This window comes from Bos grunniens, chromosome 23, assembly GCF_055505025.1.
Source record: "Bos grunniens cultivar Pamir isolate PY7600 chromosome 23, Bosgru_T2T1.0, whole genome shotgun sequence".
NCBI classification, from domain to species: Eukaryota; Metazoa; Chordata; class Mammalia; order Artiodactyla; family Bovidae; genus Bos; species Bos grunniens.
Genome location: NC_141187.1, coordinates 38,972,162 through 38,991,172, shown reverse-complemented (window position 1 = coordinate 38,991,172; position 19,011 = coordinate 38,972,162). Strand labels below are relative to the sequence as shown.

The 19,011-nt window shown below is 41.9% G+C and overlaps 1 protein-coding gene and 1 pseudogene across 26 annotated transcripts in view; both read left to right on the top strand.

The window, feature by feature from the left end:
- LOC147347660 (uncharacterized) overlaps positions 1-8,453 on the top strand; it is a 76,762-nt pseudogene extending 68,309 nt beyond the window's left edge. Inside the window, exon 2 of the transcript XR_015152423.1 lies at positions 6,891-8,453. The product of XR_015152423.1 is annotated as an uncharacterized LOC147347660 (transcript). The remainder of the gene's footprint in view (positions 1-6,890) is intronic.
- Positions 1-19,011, top strand: part of CDKAL1 (CDKAL1 threonylcarbamoyladenosine tRNA methylthiotransferase) — a 640,160-nt gene that overhangs the window by 78,366 nt on the left and 542,783 nt on the right. The gene's annotated exons all lie outside the window — the stretch shown is intronic.

The following is a 19,011-nucleotide window of genomic DNA, read 5'->3' as shown; positions in this document are numbered from 1 at the left end:
CATTGGAACTGACTCAGATTCATTCCTTTTTATGGCTGAGTTATATTCTGTTGTATATATGTATCACAGCTTCTTTGTCCATTCATCTGTCTGTGGACATCTGGATTGCTTCCTTGTCCTAGCTATTGTAAACAGTACTTGTGTGATCACTGGGGTACATGTGTCTTTTTCAATTATGATTTTCTCACAGCATATGCCCAGTAGTGGGATTGTAGTTTTTTAAGGAATTTCCAAACTGTTCTCCTTAGTGGTTGTATCAATTTACATTCCCACCAACAGCACAGGAGAGTTCCCTTTTCTTTCCAACCTTTCCAGCATATATTATTTGTAGAGTTTTTGGTGATGGCCATTCTGAGCAGTATGAGGTGATATCTCATTATAGTTTTGATTTGCATTTCTCTAATAATGAGCGATACTGAGCATGTTTTCATAGGTTTGTTGGCCATCTGTATGTCTTCTTTGGAGAAATGTCTGCATAAGTCTTCTGCCTACTGTTTGATTTTTTTTTCCTCTTGGTATTGAGCTCCATGAGCTGCTTGTATATTTTGGATATTAATCCTTTGTCAGTTTCATTTGAATCATTTTCTCCCATTCTGAAGGTTGTCTTTTCATCTTGTTTATAGTTTCAATTGCTGTGCAAAAGCTTTTAAGTTTAATTAGGTCCCATTTATTTAATTTTGTTTCCACTACTCTTAAGAGGTCAAAGAGGATATTGCTGAGATTTATGTCAAAGAGTGTTTGCCTATGTTTTCCTGTAAGAGTTTTATAGTTTCTAGTCCATTCTGAAGGAGATCAGCCCTGGGATTTCTTTGGAAGGAATGATGCTAAAGCTGAAACTCCAGTACTTTGGCCACCTCATGCGGAGAGTTGACTCATTGGAAAAGACTCTGATGCTGGGAGGTATTGGGGGCAGGAAGAGAAGAGGACGACAGAGGATGAGATGGCTGGATGGCATCACTGACTCGATGGACGTGAGTCTGGGTGAACTCCGGGAGTTGATGATGGACAGGGAGGCCTGGCATGCTGCGATTCATGGGGTCGCAAAGAGTTGGACACGACTGAGTGACTGAACTGAACTGAACTGAGCCTTACATTTAGGTCTTTAATCCATTTTGAGTTTGTGTATGTTGTTAGGAAGTGTTCTAATTTTGTTCTTTTACATGTAGCTGTCCAGTTGTATTCCTATAAAGTAACAGTGAAAAATCAGAAAGAGAAATTAAGGAACTAATCCCATTCACCACTGCAAAAAGAAGAATAAAATACCTGAGAATAAACCTAAGGAGACAAAAGACCTGTTTACAGAAAACACTGATGAAAGAAACCAAAGACACAAACAGATGGAGAGATATTCCATGCTGCTGGGTTGGAAGAAACTATACTACCCAAAGCAATCTGCAGATTTAGTGCAACCCCTATCAAATGACTAAATACATTTTTCACAGAATTAGAACAATTTCACAGTTTGTATGGAAACACAAAAGATCCCAAATAGCCAAAGCAATCTTAAGAATAATGGAGCTGGAGGCATCAACCTTCCTGACTTCAGACTGTACTACAAAGCTACAATAACCAAGACAGTATGGTACTGGCACAGAAACAGAAATATAGATCAATAGAACAAGATAGAAAGCCCAGAGATAAACCCACACACCTATGGGCACCTTACTTTTGACAAAAGAGGCAAGAACATAACACAGAAAAGTTGGCCTTTTCAGTAAGTGGTGCTGGGAAAAGTGGAATCACATGTTGTGTTGAGGTGTCACATCTCCTTAAGACTCTCTTAATCTGGACCAGTTTCTCTTTCCTTGCCCTTTCCCTTTTGTCACTTTTGAGGCGTACAGGCAGTTACTTGAATGATTGTCCTGTGGTTTGTGTTTGTCTGATGGTGCTCGTGAGTAGGTCCCCTTTAGGCGTCTTTGGAAGGACTGTCTTTAGACTCGATCCTCGTAGTGTATCCTGCCAGGTGACACCTGCCTTGGATTTGTCTCATTATCGGTGACGGAGGACGTTAACTTTGATCGGTTTTTTAAGGTGATGTAGGGCTATTTTTTTCCTGTTATACTTAATAATGTATTTTGTGAGAAGGTTTTTTGAGCTATGTAAATTTCTTCTTAAAACTTTTCACCTCTCTCGAACTCCTGTACTCTGCACCTTGCTGTGTCCTACAGGGCTGGCCTCCTCAGCCCTCTTGTAGCCTGGTGCCCTGTGAGCACACCCTCCTGACAGCTCACAAGGCTGCCCTCCGTGTACAGTCACCTCACACCGTTTATGCTCTGACAGCAGACACCTGCCTCATGTGGCACCGTCCTCACCTCCCATGGGCTTGGGCACCGCAGACCAGGCTGCCCTCTTGCACGTGCCCCTCTTACTGTGCTCCAGCTCTGGCACCCCGCTGGGCTGCCCCCCACCCTGCACCCCAGGATGCCCTTCTTGTTCTTCCTGGGCCCTGAGACCCTGGGCTGGGCTGTCTGCCTTAGTGGGTGTTACCGCTTTGCTCAGACTCTGGCACTTGGTGTCAGGCCACACTCCTTTAGTCTGTCCCTACCTTCGTCATTTGTGGCCACTGATACCCCATGCCAGTCACTCTCGTCCTCCTGCTTGCTCTGACACTCCCTGCCTCCTGACCCCCGCCCGCTCGGTTGGGCTCTGATAGCACTTCATGGCCACCACCTTCCCCAGTGCCCCCTTTGTTCAGTGCCCCTCATCGCCCTGTGGGAAATTGTATGGAAGGGCGGGGGAGGTGAGGGGCGCTCAGGTTTCCTCTTGTTACTCTTTTCCCCAGCCGCCACATTGTTGCTTCCTGGTCTCCTCTCTCTACTTCATAGCTCTTTTTTATGAGGAGTAGTTAGAGATAATTTATAACATTCGAAGTGCTAAATTCACTTTCTTTGGAGAAAAATAGATGACTATAATCTGTGATTCACTGTGCAAATCTTAGCTGTTTTAAGTATCATGAAAGAAATAATCACCCTACACGGGCATTAAGGCAACATCACCACTTCCCTCAAAAGGAAAAGCGATAGTTCAGATCACAAGTGCTTCAGTTCACCTGTTAGAGAGACACACCATCTTGGCCCTGCCTCCTGGCTTCCAGCTTAGGACGGCAGTCTGCAAGTCATGACATCTTTCTATCCCTGTTTCCTCATCCACAACCTGGGGATCATAAATACTTAACCTGAGCTGTTGGAGCTCAGATGAGATAATGTACTTGAAAGTGCTGTGCAGAGGGTAAAATGCCATGCAGATGTGGTTCTTCAGTTCTAATTTATTGCAGAGTCAAATGGGAATCTACAGGAAATTAAGTCAAGCATTTAAATTGCACTTGTGATTTCTAGGCAAATTCCCTCTGATTCATAAGGCAGGGAAGAGGTCAGCATAGATTTTGCTTTTCGCTACCAATTTAAATCAATTGTTCTGTTACCATTATTCAATCAGGCAAACACTCCTCTTTTGAAGTCCTGCCCACCCATTCTGCCTCTGTGACACATTTCCACCTCCTTGGTGATTTTTACCCCTGGTGTACAATAGTCCTCTTCACCACGGTGCCTGCTGTCTGTCATCCGTGGTGACCCCTGCATCATTGACCTTACATGAGTTCTGCGTTTGACCTCATTTAGTTGTTTGTGGTGCAGTTGTGTTCTCATAGATCACTGGAGAGTATCTTTAAGTGAATGTGTCTAATGCTGCAGTCACACACTTTTCCTATGGCCTGCTCCTCCCTACAGCTTCCATTTATGTTACTAGTGTCACGCTCTGCGTGCGCCTTCTAGGTTGGAAACCTTAAACCCTCTGTTGTTTGCTGCTAAGTCACTTCAGTCATGTCCCACTCTGTGCGACTCCATAGACAGCAGCCCAGCAGGCTCCCCCATCCCTGGGATTCTCCAGGCAAGAACGCTGGAGTGGGTTGCCATTTCCTTCTCCAATGCATGAAAGTGAAAAGTGAAAGTGAAGTCGCTTAGTCGTGTCTGACCCTCAGCGACCCCATGGACTGAAGCCTTCCAGGCTCCTCCACCCATGGGATTTTCCAGGCAAGAGTACTGGAGTGGGGTGCCATTTGCTACTATCTAATTGATCTCAGGTGGCCTGGGCCTGCAGTGGTTGAAGCAGGGCTTTGGTTTCCTGCTGGAGATTGAGAGCACAAATCCTAGCCACTAGACCAGTGTTCAGTGACAAGGCCTCGGCCCTTCAGCTTTGCAGAAAAATAAGTCCCTGAAAGACAGAAAGTAGTGAAACAAGTAAAGTATTTATCAGGAGGAAAAAGAGTACAGTAAGTGTGGATAGAAACACAGGCAGACTCAGAGTTGCTGAGTTGTGCCATTGTGGTAGTTTGATTTACTTTTATGGGGCATTTCTTCCAGGTTTCCTATGGCCAGTCATTTTGATTTGCCTGGTTCAGAGTCCACATTTGATGTCTTAAGATACCTCCCATGTGTGTACATGCATCTCTTAGCCAAGATTGATTCCATACCAAAGAGGCTTATGGGTAGAACATCAGTTAGCGTCACTCCTGTTTTGACCTCCAAGGACCCTTTCTGTACTTGTGTGGTCAGGGAGGTCTCTTGACTTCAAGGATGAGGAGTATGTGGTCTCTTATCCCCGATCTGGGCAGGACCCAGCCTCCTCCCTTAGTTGTCCTCCCATTCTCAGATCCACAGGGAACGAATCTCCGGTTGCTTTACTCTGGTGGCACCCATCTGCCTCCTATCACATCATCATTCACTAAGTTCTTTTGTTTTTGCAGAAACCTCTTTCTCACTTGAGCCTTCCTTTTCCTGTAATTAACAGACTATGTCTGGCCCTTATTACCTAATCTCTGAGCTATCAAAATAGTCTTCTTCAAGGCCAGTGTCAGAACCTTGACTTGCCAGGTCCTAGCCTGGGCCTCTGTTGAATAACTGGATGAAGAGGAACCTCAGGGCCAAAGCCAAGTTTCAGAGGGGCCAGCCCTTGCAGATGAGTCAGTAGGATGGTATAGAACACGTCTCCAGAGACCTTAGTTGAGATCAGGCTTGGGGAAGAAGCTCTGCCTTGTCAGGCTCAGACTCCTATCTGAAAGCCTCTAGAATTTAGGAAGACCTCATCTTTAGAACATGAGTGTCATTATCTAAATGTAGCTCCAGTTAACACTTTGGCATGTTTCCTTCCAATCTATTTTTAATGCATAGTTTTTTGTTTTTGTTTTTTTTACTTTTTCTATAATTGTATGTATAAATTGCATAATGTCTATTAAATGGAAAACATTTCCCATGGTATTTTTGCAAGTGCAACTGAAAAAACTGATCGGTGCATAGTGTTCCACAGAATGAAAAGTTGCTGCTGTCTTTCTTCCTGTTAGAACAAGAAGATCCCGGGAAGAAATACTGGATTGTCTGTCAGAGCCTGACCCCAGCTTCTGTTGAAAGCAGTATTTCTCTAGATGTAACTTTTGATTGCTGACAAAAACTACTCTCTTTGCCTCCAAAGTTTGGTCTTGATGCAAATTCATTAACTGTCCTGATCTTTGCTGCTTTGCTTATTTGTTCATCCACGTGCCCCCCTTCCCCCTCCTTTTTTCTCTCTCTTTTCCAGCCGCACCTTCGCCTCTTTGCCTCTCACTCCCTCCTTCCTCTACCACTCCCTTCCCCTCCTCCCTTCTTGCCATCCATCTGCAGTAAGAGCATGTTCTCTTCTAAGTCCCGAGCTTGGCTCTGGGGATTTAAAGATGAATAGACAATTGAGGGACTTCTCCTGAGGGAGAGAGATGCTTATGACTCTTTGCCAGGTTGTGTCCCAAGCTCATTTGGGTGCACATGGTGGGCAGAGCCTTGCTCTTTCTGAAGAGGGTAGAGAAGGCTTCCTGGGGCAGTGACTTGTACCTGAACTGTGAAAGGTATCACCTGGTAGATGTTTGTGTTTTTCCTACTTTTTGTCTATTATAGATAATGCTGCTGTGTACATTGATGTACATGTTTTTGTGTGGACATATATTTTTATTTCTCTGAGATCTACACCCAAGAAAGGAATTTCTGGATCATATAATAACTCTGTACTTAACAATTTGAGGAATTTCCAGATTGTTTTCAAATTAGCTGTATAGTTTTCCATTCTGATCAGCAGTATATCATGGTTCTAATTTCTCTACATCCTCATCAAGGCTTGTACTTATTTTTATTATAGTCGTCCTAGTAGATAAGAAGTAACTCCTCGTAATTTTGATTTGCGTTTTCCTGATGACTGTTGATGTTGAGCATCTTTTCATGTGATGAGTTATTTGTATATATTTGGATAAATGTCTTATTCAGAGCTTTTGCCTATTTTTAAATCAGATTATTTGACTTTTTATCATTGAATTGTAGTGATATTTTATTGTCTCTAGTGTTTTGAAGCAAAACTAATACTACTTTATGCTTTAGACTTTTACGTAGAAAATGACTCAATCAAAATTTTGAACCACCTAAAAAGAAAGAATTTAAATCTGAAAAATAGATTTGGAGATGGGTATCAGTACTGATTTCCAAAAATAACATTTATAGGTTCCACAAGTCAAATGCTATTAGGTGGTCATACTTGTTTTTATCAAGCTTCTTCTGCCTATTTATGTGCACTGCCTTGCCAGCTCAGCTGCTCAGTCGTGTCTGACTCTTTGCAGCTCTATGGACTGTAGCCTGTTAGGCTCCCCTGTCCATGGGATTCTCCAGGCAAGAATACTGGAGTGGGCTGCCATGCCCTCCTCTAGGGGATCCTCCTGACCCAGGGATGAACCTGCCCTCCTCCAGGGGATCCTCCTGACCCAGGGATGGAACCTGCCCTCCTCCATCCTCCAGGGGATCCTCCCGACCCAGGGATGGACCTGCCCTCTGCCAGGGGATCCTCCTGACCCAGGGATGAACCTGCCCTCCTCCATCCTCCAGGGGATCCTCCTGACCCAGGGATGGAACCTGCCCTCCTCCAGGGGATCCTCCCGACCCAGGGATGGACCTGCAGGGACCCTCCTGCATTGGCTTCTTTACCGCTGCACCACCTGGGGAGCCCCGCTGACGTGCGCTGGTATCAGAGAACTAAAGACTTCTCTCAGGAAGTCCCCAGCTGCTGTGACAAACGGGCAACATTTTCTAACAGTTCTTCTTGCCCAAATAGTCCTTTAAGGCAATTGTTTTTCTTCTCTTTATCTCAAGTTGGTCAAACACATTTGTAACTTCAGAAAGTGATACTGTGATTTGGGGATATTATTTATGCATATCTGTCAGTCAGTTGTACAGCAATTTTTGGATGCCTGCTTAGGTATATGGTTGACTCACTTTGTTTCTCTTCGGGGGTCATACTCAAAATATCTAACATTGGTGTGGTGTGGGCATTAGCAAATCAAAATGCAGACTGACTCTAAAGTACTTCACTCACAGTTTCATTATTTCAGTCATAGATCCTTTATATTGTTCTTCTTTGTATTTTGCAATCTAGCGAACCTATGCCTAGTCCATAGCTTTTTTTTTTCTTTTTTTTTTTGATGTGAATCTTTCCTCCTTTGGTAGCTTCATGTATTTTTCTTTTGATTGCCAAATTGATAACTGTTTTGGCCCAGTAGGTTTGTTGGGTGTTAAAATCGGAGGTAACTCTTGTATTAGAGATAATAATATTCAGCAGATATCATAAATTTACCTTCAAGGAGATACTTCTGCATTCTAAAATTGGTCATGGAAGTGTACTATTCCAAGCAGAGTTATCAATTGCTAACCAGTTGAGGATTGTATATAATTTGAGTGGCAACCAAGTGTTTTGCGAATTTGCTCATGAGTGGTTTCTCTAGGTCATTAAGATTTATTCCTCAGCTGAATAGAACTCTTTTCAGTATACCACTTTACAAATATTTGAATCAGGAAGAAAATTTTTCATGGAATACATGACTGTAAAGATGTAATCGGACTAGTTGGCTGCTCCACAAAGCCATCTTTTCACTGTCCCTGAGCCTCGCTCCCTGCGCACCGCAGCTGTAGGTCTGTCCACCTCTTCATGAGATGTGGAGTCAGGTGACTGTACTGCCAGAGTCCGTGAACTGGGCTTTCTCTTTAGTCTGGTGCACTGGATATCCAGTGTGCCCCACCATGTCAGACGCCGCTGTGGACACCAGCTCTGAGATCACTGCCAAGGGCTTAAAGGAGAAGAAGGAAGTTGTGGGGGAGATGAAAAGTGGGAGAGGTGTACCCACAATGGGAAGGCTAGTGAGGAAAGTAGGGGGCAGGAGGCTGCCAGTGAGGTAGAAGAAGGCCTAGAGGAAGGAGGTGTTGGTGAGGAAGACAGTGAAATGAGGATGAGGAAACTGAGGCAGCTGCAGGCAAAAGGGCAGCTGAAGGGACGAGGGATGACGATAGTGACACAAGAAGAAGAAGACAGATGAGGATAACTAGACAACAAAAAAGGAAAAAAAAAAAGAGGAAAAAAGAAAAAAGCCCACTCTGAGCCATTCATTTTCCACTTCCTTTCTTAGAATCTCAACAACATGATTACCTTGGAGGGGGAGGCTGTCCAGGCTGCCCACTGTGGGCTGAGCCACCCGAAGGTGATGCATGCTCTCTCCACCATCCACCAAACCCACCACACAAATCTGCAATAAGAGAAGGAAAAAACCCCTAAGCTTTCCAGGCATGTCCTGCTTCTTAAAAGAGACATAGAAGACAAGCTTATGGTTACCAAGGAGGAAAACCAGGGTGGGAGGGGTAAATTAGGAACTGGAGATTAATGTATACACACTATTATATGTACAATTGATAATCCACAAGGGCCTACTGTGTAGCACAAGGAGCTATATTCAGTATCTCGTAGTAACCTATAATGGAAAAGAATCTGAAAAAGAATAGGTTTATATTTATTTCAACCCTGAATATTCATTGGAAGGACTGATGCTGAAGGTGAAGTTCCAATAGTTTGGCCACCTGATGTGAAGAGCCAACTCATTGGAAAAGACCCTGATGCTAAGAAAGACTGAGGGCAGGAGGAGAAGGAGGTGACGGAGGATGAGATGGTTGGATGGCATCACTGACTCAATAGACATGATTTTGAGCAAACTCCAGGAGATAGTGAAGGATAGGGAAGCCTGGCATGCTGCAGTTCATGGGGTCTCAAAAGAGTCAGACAAGACTTAGAAAGTGAACAATATATATATTTGTATAACTGGGCCACTTTGCTGTACACCTGAAACTAACACAGTGTTGTAAAGCAGCTATGCTCCAATTAAAAACAGTGCTTTTGAAAGGAAGATTTGTTTGTATTTTTAATTTGGATTTTTATCTTTAAACATACTGTTAGAGTTTAGCCATTTTTAATGATTGTGTGTGACCAGACCAACCTTTGGAGTGTTCTCCTTCCTATTTCTGACTTGACTTGTTGAGTGACCATATTCATTATAATTTCAAAGGAGAAAAAAAAAAAACTGGGTTTAAAAAAAACCCCACAAAAACAACAACAAAAGCATTCTTATTCCCAGGATGCTGGTAACCTTGTATGCACGTACTGTGCTCTAAGTAGTTTTATGAGATGATTATAAAGGTCAAAGATAAAAGGTTTATTTTTTCTACTTTTTTTGCCTATGAAGTTGTTTATTTTTTTGCCTGTTTGTGTGAAACATTGTTGTTCAAAAATAAACTGGAATTGTATTTTACTGAGTCATTTTTTAAAAAAAGATACAGTTGTATTTTTTTTTAACAACTCTATTTTCTGGTTTGCAGCAAATTTTCAATGACTTATTTTCTCCTTACCAAAATATAGTTGCAAATAGCCGCCAATAGTATGTATCTTGTTCACCCAGTTTTCACTATCCACATACATAGATTGTCATGATAATCTAGTGAAGACAAAAACAGCTCTTGCTTCCCTTTGGTTCATTGCTAGTTTTCATAGTTAACCTTAATGGCAGCCATAGGGAGGGACAAGCCTGTGGCGTGGTCCAGGTGACGTAAACAAGAATATTGGCTGTGGAGATAAAGAGCAGACACATTCACATTGTTTTGGAGGGAAAATCCTTTGGAAGTTGTTGGATTTGTGTGGGAGAAGATGAGGTGAAAGAAGCATCAGTGATGATTCCCAGGTTTCTGGTTTCAGCATCTGAGTACATAAGCCGTGAAATTGAAAGACTCTTGCTTCTTGGAAGAAAAGCTATGACCAACCTAGACAGCATATTAAACAGCAGAAACATCACTTTGCTGACAAAGGTCTGTATAGTCAAAGTTATGGTTTTTCTGGTAGTCATGTATGAATGTGAGAGTTGGACTATAAAGAAGGCTGAGCACTGAAGAATTGATGCTTTCAAACTGTGATGCTGGGGAGAACTCTTGAGAGTCCCTTGGACTCCAGGGAGATCAAGTTAGTCAATCTTAAAGGAAATCAACCCTGAATATCCATTGGAAGGACTGATGCTGATTTGAAGGTCTGATACTTTGGCTGTCTAACGCAAAGAGCTAACTGGTTGGAAAAGACCCTGATGCTGACAAAGACTGAAGGCAGGAGGAGAAGGCGTTGACAGAGAATGAGATGGTTGGGTGGCATCACCGACTCAATGGACATGAGTTTGAGCAAACTCCGAGGGACAGTGAAGGGCAGGGAAGCCTGGCCTGCTGCAGTCCATGGGATTGCAGAGAGTTGGACATGACTTAGCAGCTAAACAACAACATGTGTCATTTATAGAGATGGGGAATTCTGGAAGAGGGTAGAGTCAGTCATTTGCCTGTTTGCTCTCAGATTCAGTTTCCTGACTTCTGCCCTCTGTATTGCAGGAAACTGCATTTCACAGTTTCCCTGCCTTTTGGCATGTGTGGTTAGATTTGGCACGTAATGGGCACTGATGGAAGCGTACCAGATGGGAGTAGGGATGAGGTAGGGTTGTTCCTCCCTCTCTTTTTGCCCAGGAAGTGGCGGTTTCATTCCTGTGGCTTCAGTCCCTATCAGAGGGCTCTTCCTTTACTTGCAGTCCTGGTTTCTGATGGGCAGCTCCTGTTGTTGCTCTTGCTGCTGCCAGTGGTGAGATGCAGCTTCTGGGCCCTTCCAGTGGGTTTCTCTCGCCCTTGGGCTGGTAACAGTTTCCTGATGTTACTCAGCTCCTGGTTACTTCACTTTCCCCATTTGGTGACTTGGCTTCTCCATTGCCTATGTAACCACACTTCTATATTAATTATTCTTTATCTTAATGCCTAGAGTGGTTTCTGTTTTCCTAACTAGAACCTTAAGAATACGAGGGTGAAAATTTGAGAGTTCAATTTGGGAAATGGTCGGTGTTGAATTTAATATTTTTTCGGTACATTCCAGTGGAGATGTTGCTAGATAAGTTGGATGATGAGTTCAGATGGATGTTTCAACTGGGAATGTAAGTGTGGGTGCCACCTCTCAGTGCGCTGGCAGTGTTTAATACTGTGAGAAATACGGTTGGAAGCATCCAGTGAACAGATGACAAAATCTAGGCTTTAAATCTACTTTGTGGAGGACAGATGGGGAGGGATAAAGTAAAGTAGCTGAGGAGGTAAGAGGAAAACAGGAGAGGGATGCTCTTGTCAATGGAAAGGAGTGTTTGACGGCATGGTGTGCGGTCTTGTGTTTGGTTATCTGTTTCCTTGATGAAAGAAGTTTGCAGGAGATTGAGAGTGGCTGAAGCTCTTCATCAAAATGGAGTGGTGCAAGAGTGACTGGGCGGAAACAGAGTATAGCTGGTGCTCAGAGACAGTTCTTTCCAGGTACTTGACTGTGGGAGGGAGTATAAGAAATGGGAAGCTAGTGGGATGATTAAGACAAACTGCATTTTGTAAAATTGCTCTTTTTTTTTTTTTCTTTGAAAATACTGAAGTTTTGAATAGGTTCAAAAATTTTAAAAAGTTATACAAGGAAAATATCTTCCTCTTGGCTCCCATCAATCCCGTTCCACTTCCTCCTCCAGTCCCAGCCATTGCTATTCATTTTTTGTACACATGCCCCCAAATTTCTGATGCAAATACAAGCAAGTGTGAATATATATTCTTGATTTCCAGTGATTTCCAGTGCTGGCATAGTGTCTTTATTATTTGGTTTCTTATTTTCTTGAACCATATGTTCTGGACATCTTTTTACTTTAGGACTTTGAGGTTATTCTTTTTTTCTCCTTTTTTAAAGCAGCTTTATAGGAGTTTCAATTCTGAATATACTAATATGTCTTTAGCTGGTCATCTTTTGCTGTTACAAATAATGCTGCAATGAGTGACTTTACACCCATGCAAATATGTTTGTCATAGGCTAAATTCATGGAACTTCTCAGTCCCAGGATATGCATTTGCTATTTCCAGAGATAATGTCAAGTTGCCTCCATGGGTGATGGTCTAGTTTGTAACCTCTACTATGCATGAGAGTTCCTGTCTCCTCATAGTTACACCAGCTCAGTGTCTTTTCAAGCTTTGGGGCTTTTGACAATGTAGGAAGTGAAGAAAAATGGTACAGGTATAGTTTTATTTTGTTTTTGGTGCAGTTTTACTTTTCATTGATTAAGAATGAGGTTGAACATCTTTGTTCAAGAGCCTTATGTGTTTCTTCTTTCATAAACTCTGTTCATATTCTATGCCCTTCTTTTATCCAATTAGATTTTGGTCATCTCAGCATTTGAATTTTACGTACTAGGCCTGAGGGCCTAAAAGCTCAGTGGCAGGAACATAGCATATAAGGTGGGCTTTGGACAGAGGGATGGGGACCCGATCATGCAGTGCCCCGTAAAGTCCACTTGTGTGTATATTGCTGCTTAGTTTAGAAGCCTGTTTAACACATTTGAAATAGGGATTCTTTGGACACAGTTACTTCTGAAGTAATTATGTGTCAGGATCAGCAGAACAGTTTAACCTGGGAAGAGGATGGAGGAATATTAGCAGTGTTCTGTAAAAGATCTGTCTAGCATTCTATTCATATAGGTCTATTTACCTATATAATTAATTTTCAATGGTTATCGGTAGATTTTTGCTGACTCTTACTTCTCATTTAGAAGAGGAAAAAAAAAATGTTCTTTTCCCTTCATACAGTAAACAGGGTTCAAGCTGACCCTTGGCTTCCTCATCTTATTTCTGCAAAATGCTCAGCAGGAGTATTTTAAAAGAACAAACTCATTATGCATGTAATCTCCAAGGATAAGTGCTTCCCCGGGAGATGCTGTATTCTGCTTCACTCAGAAACATGCCGCGGTCACCAGCGCTGTCCAGTGAGGGAGGGTCAGTTCTGGCTCCAAGTGTTTCAGCCTGGGAGCTGGAGGTACTTCCCGTCAGTCTGTCCCTCTTTCTCCTCGTTTTCTTCTCTTCATCTTTCCTACTCCTTTTTCTCTCTCGTCTTCTCCCCAGCCTCCCAGCGCTCCAAGCCCAGCTGGTTAAAGGGAATGTACTTTGTCAGGATCACTTTGCTTTTATAAAATAGATCTTGAAAGCATGGTTATTCTATGCTTTCATGCATTTATACATTCCCTGTAAAGAACAATAAAATGTGGAAGGAAAATATGAATACATTGACTAGAATTTTTATTTTTTGCCTTTCATTGATTTGAAGATATTACTTTTCAATATGTTCCTTAAAGGTGCTTTAAAATTTTCTTATTAAAGCGTGCTCCATTCTCCAAGTTTTTCGTAGGCATCCAGTGGTTTGTCTTACATAAAGAAATTTCCGCAGCGGGATTAAACGTAATGGATATTGAAACTGTTGGGACATGATTTGTCTTCCAGAGTTCTGTGGTAAAGAAATTGCCCCCAGATGCTACTGGGTTTAAAACAGTCAAGACCATTTGTACCCCTTCGTGTTGTTCTTACTGGATTTCTATTTGTATCAGCTTGCTAACTTCCTTACTCACATCTGTGAATTTAAGTCTTTTAAGGCTCCTCGCACTGTTTGCGGCTGTTCCTGTGCGCAGTTGACAGTGGAGTGGCTCTCTGAGGCGCGTCTCACTGTGAGTAGCTGATGTGAGCCACGCCCATCTCTTCTGTAACGTCACCTTTATGCAGAAGGCTGCAGGGGGATGGGAAGACGGGCTGCTTTGAGAGTCAGCCTGTGCTTTCCAGTGATGCTCCTCTACTCAGTAGTAAGCTTTTCTTTACTTGCCAGTTTCCCACTGATTATGGAAGGCCAAGAGCTGACGTGTTCATGGTCTTGAAAAGTTTGGAAATAGCCTAACAGCTCCTTTTGAAGCCTGTTTATTTGCCTTCTTAGAAATAGTATCATGAGGCAATCTCACGGTCATGGAATGCTGCTTTATTTTGTTTTTAGGTATTGGCTGTGTTATTTTTGATCAGGAGGCAAAGAGCCACTAATGAGGCATTCTGATTTCCTTAAGTTTACAGTTTTGGAGTCAGTTTGTCTGGATTTCTAATCCTGCCCCCACTGTCGTACTCTGATTTTAGGCGTTACTTTTCCTTTCTATCCTTAAGAGTCCTCCTCTGTAAAACCGGAGTAAAAGTTGAACCCACCTCAATTTGGAGGATTAGATGGATAAAAAGAAAAGGAAAATGACATGCTTGGCTCATTGCTGGGTGCATAATATGTACTCAGTAGTGTTAGCTATTATCATTATTGCTAATCAGATTTTTATTACTTTGGATTTGGAAGCGATTTATCTTGTGTACATAAAGAAATAGTTTGGAAAGTAAATGCATTTCTATTAAAATAAATAATAGTTTGTTTCTCTGTCCTCATACTCAAAGTGGGTGGTGTGTCAATGGCCATCATTTTCTTGGTTCAGTGAATACAAAAGCTTTTAGCAGTGGGGAGAAAAGTCCCAGAAAATGTTTATCAGATCGCTGTTTCCATGATGGATCACAGCAGGAGCACAGTTTATGTTCTTACCTTAAAAATAAAAGAATACTATTGATTCTGAGCTCTACAAAAGAAATTAAAAATGATTTTTTAAAGGCTTGATTAGTATTTTTAGTTTAAATGCTTTTAGAAATTCAAACAATGCATATGGATATAAATTAAATATTAACATGTCCCTTCTCAGGGTTAAACTTCATAAAATTATAAAAGTAATATCCATGCAAGTTTAAACAAAGAAGAGAGGGAGAGACTATAAAAGGTGCACATTAGACTATATTGGAGGCCAGCTGAGCCTTCATCTTATTTCCAAGGGTAAACACCTCAAACACTTTCATATTTATGCTTCAAGAAATTTTGTTTTTTACTTAGAATTTCCTCTTTTCTCCTTTTCCTTTTTTAAACACAGAGGAAGTACAAGATCTACTCTTTACCTTGCTTTCACTGATGATATAACAAAGATTATTATAAATAAGCACTTATAGATATATCTTGCTTTTTTAACAGCTAAATGGCTTTGTAGCTGCAGTCCCATTATTTATTTAATGTCTCCTTATAAAAATTATGTAAGCTTTCTGAGTTCTTTGTTTTTTCAATCTTCCATGTGAATTTTAAAGTTTGTTTGTATGTACATATATACACATACATGTATATGTGTGTGTTTGTATATAAATGTGTGTGTGCTGCAAGTATCCTACAAACATGTGTAGGAGAGATTCTAGGGCAAGTTTAACTGTCTGATAGCTATTCCCACGTTGTATTCCGAAGAGCTTCATCAGTAGAGGCTCCCTCGATAGAGTAGAGCTTGACACTTCCTCATTCCTTTGCTATCACTAGGTAGTTGTATACTTTTTAATATTTTTCAATTTGGTATTAGAACAAATGATCTTATTTTGTTTTGCATGAAAAAAATTCAGTGAGAACAATGTACATTGGGATACAGTTTTAATAGAGCAAAAATCTAAATGTAAAACCCTGAGTGTATTAAAATATGAGTGAATTCCTTAGTAATCTGGGAGTAGAGGAAGCTTTCTAATTATGACTCAGAATCTGGAAGCAATAAGAGAAATATTTGATAGATTAGCCAACACAAGCTGTTATATGTAGAATAGATAAACAGCAAAGTCCTACTGTGTAGCTCAGGGAACTATATTTAATATCCTGTGATAAATCATAATAAAAATATGAAAAACAATATATATGTATAACTGAGTCATTTTGCTTTATAGTAGAAATTAACACTGTAAATCAACTATACCTCAATAAAATTAAAAGAAGAGTTTGATAAATTTGATATCCTGAAATATAAAAAGCATGTTCAGTTCAGTTCAGTTCAGTTGCTCAGTCGTGTCCGACTCTTTGCGACCCCCTGAATCGCAGAACACCAGGCCTCCCTGTCTATCACCAACTCCTGGAGTTCACTCAAACTCACGTCCATCGAGTCAGTGATGCCATCCAGCCATCTCATCCTCTGTCGTCCCCTTCTCCTCCTGCCCCCAATCCCTCCCAGCATCAGAGTCTTTTCCAATGAGTCAACTCTTCGCATGAGGTGGCCAAAGTACTGGAGTTTCAGCTTTAGCATCATTCCTTCCAAAGAAATCCCAGGGCTGATCTCCTTCAGAATGGACTGGTTGGATCTCCTTGCAGTCCAAGGGATTCTCAAGAGTCTTCTCCAACATCACAGTTCAAAAGCATCAATTCTTTGGTGCTCAGCCTTCTTCACAGTCCAACTCTCACATCCATACATGAGCACTGGAAAAACCATAGCCTTGACTAGACGAACCTTTGTTGGCAAAGTAATGTCTCTGCTTTTGAATATGCTATCTAGGTTGGACATAACTTTCCTTCCAAGGAGTAAGCGTCTTTTAATTTCATGGCTGCAGTCACCATCTGCAGTGATTTTGGAGCCCCCCAAAATAAAGTCTGATACTGTTTCCACTGTTTCTCCATCTATTTCCCATGAAGTGATGGGACCGGATGCCATGATCTTCATTTTCTGAATGTTGAGCTTTAAGCCTACTTTTTCACTCTCCACTTTCACTTTCATCAAGAGGCTTTTGAGTTCCTCTTCACTTTCTGCCATAAGGGTGGTGTCATCTGCATATCTGAGGTTATTGATATTTCTCCTGGCAATCTTGATTCTAGCTTGTGTTTCTTCCAGTCCAGTGTTTCTCATGATGTTTTCTGCATGTAAGTTAAACAAGCAGGGTGATAATATACAGCCTTGACGTACTCCTTTTCCTATTTGGAACCAGTCTGTTGTTCCATGTCCAGTTCTAACTGTTGCTTCCTGACCTGCATACACATTTCTCAAGAGGCAGGTCAGTAGTCTGGTATTCCCATCTCTTTCAGAATTTTCCACAGTTTATTGTGATCCACACAGTCAAAGGCTTTGGCATAGGAGAAAATATTGTAACTTCTATCACAGACAAAAGATTAACATCCTCTTTGTGTGTCTATTTGTATGTATGAGTAAATTAAAACATGAGATTAAAATGACTATTTAGCCTAGTAGAAAAATGGGCAAAAGATCTGAACAGACAGAAAATGGGGGTGGGGGTGGGGAATGACTCTGCAAATGATCCTTAAACACGTGAAAAGATGCTCAACTCATTCTTCATAAGAGAAGTGCACATATTCAAATCCTACTGCTGCTAAGTCACTTCAGTCATGTTTGACTCTATGCGACCCCATAGACAGCAGCCCACCAGGCTCCCCCATCCCTGGGATTCTCCAGGCAAGAACACTGGAGTGGGTTGCCATTTCCTTCTCCAATGCATGAAAGTGAAAAGTGAAAGTGAAGTTGCTCAATCGTGTCTGACTCTTAGCGACCCCATGGACTGCAGCCTACCAGGCTCCTCCGTCCATGGGATTTTCCAGGCAAGAGTACTGGAGTGGGTTGCCATTGCCTTCTCCCAAATCCTGCTGGCTTCCTATTTCTCACTGCAGTGGCTAAAGTACAGAGGTTTGATAGCACACTCCATGGGCAATGCTGTGGATAAGTAGGTAATCTCATGCATTGCTCATGGGAGTGCGAAGCTAAGTACCCCTTACAGATGGAAATTTATCCTTTGACTGAACAGCCCCACTTTCTTGGAATGAACCCTACTTCGTTCCAAAGGTAATATGGGAAAAATACAAAATGATACATGCACAGTGCTATTGATTACAACACCATTTGTAATAATGAAGGGCTGTGAATAATCACATCTTGGGCTCTGGATTCCATCTGGCCAGCCTCAAGCAGGTAGCTTTTCACACCAGTCCTTATATCCCAGCTCTGGCATTGGCAATATTTAGCGTATGTACAGATGATTTTCAGCTGCAGATCAGGGGTTAACAAGTGTTAGAGAACAAGTTGAGGGTAGGTAGAATTCAGTCCTTTGGCTTCTCAGAGTCTGTGCCTCCAGTTTTGGTGTCTTCTCCCTGCCTTTCCCTTTCTTGGTCCGTTCTTGCTCTAATTCTGCTTCTCTTGGGACTGGAGAATCTGCCATGGATTAAGGCAAGACCATGAGGTGTTAACCTTCTCTTGAAGTGAAGTGAAGTTGCTCAGTCGTGTCCAACCCTGCTACCCCGTGGACTGTAGCCCACCAGGCTCCTCGGTTCATGGGATTCCCCAGGCAAGAATACTGGAGTGGGTTGCCATTTCCTTCTCCAGGGGATCTTCCCACCCAGGGACCGAACCCGGGTCCCCTGCATTGTAGGCAGATGCCCTACTGTCTGAGCTACCAGGGAAGCCCCATTAGGATGGTAATAAAAAGAATGGAAAGGCAGGACAAATATAAATGACACTAGAAGATAATAACTTAAAAATCATTGGTGTCAAGAGGTTTCGAGTTTGAGCTCCAGGTTTAATGAAGACGTTAATCCAAGAACTAAATTGCCTACCAGCAGTAGGATGTTTGAACATTTGTTTTGTTTTGGGTGATGAGGTTCTGGACACTGCAGGTGTTCTGTTATTTCCTAATTGTTCTAGATGGTGCTGCTCTAAGGTAGATGTACCAAATACTAGCTTATTTCTTCCATTTCAAATGCATGTCACCCTGCCTCCTATAGTAATGTTTGAAGTTGGGATGTATCTTAAAACTTAAAAGAACTGAATATAGTGTTCAGTATAATAGCTCTTGAAGAGCTATTACAAAGTTGACTGTGTTCCTTATGGTTGATGGCATCTTAAAACCCAGAAAATGGGTTCATAAGGGGACAGAACATGTGGAATCAACATTTCTTAATGGCAAATAGCCATAT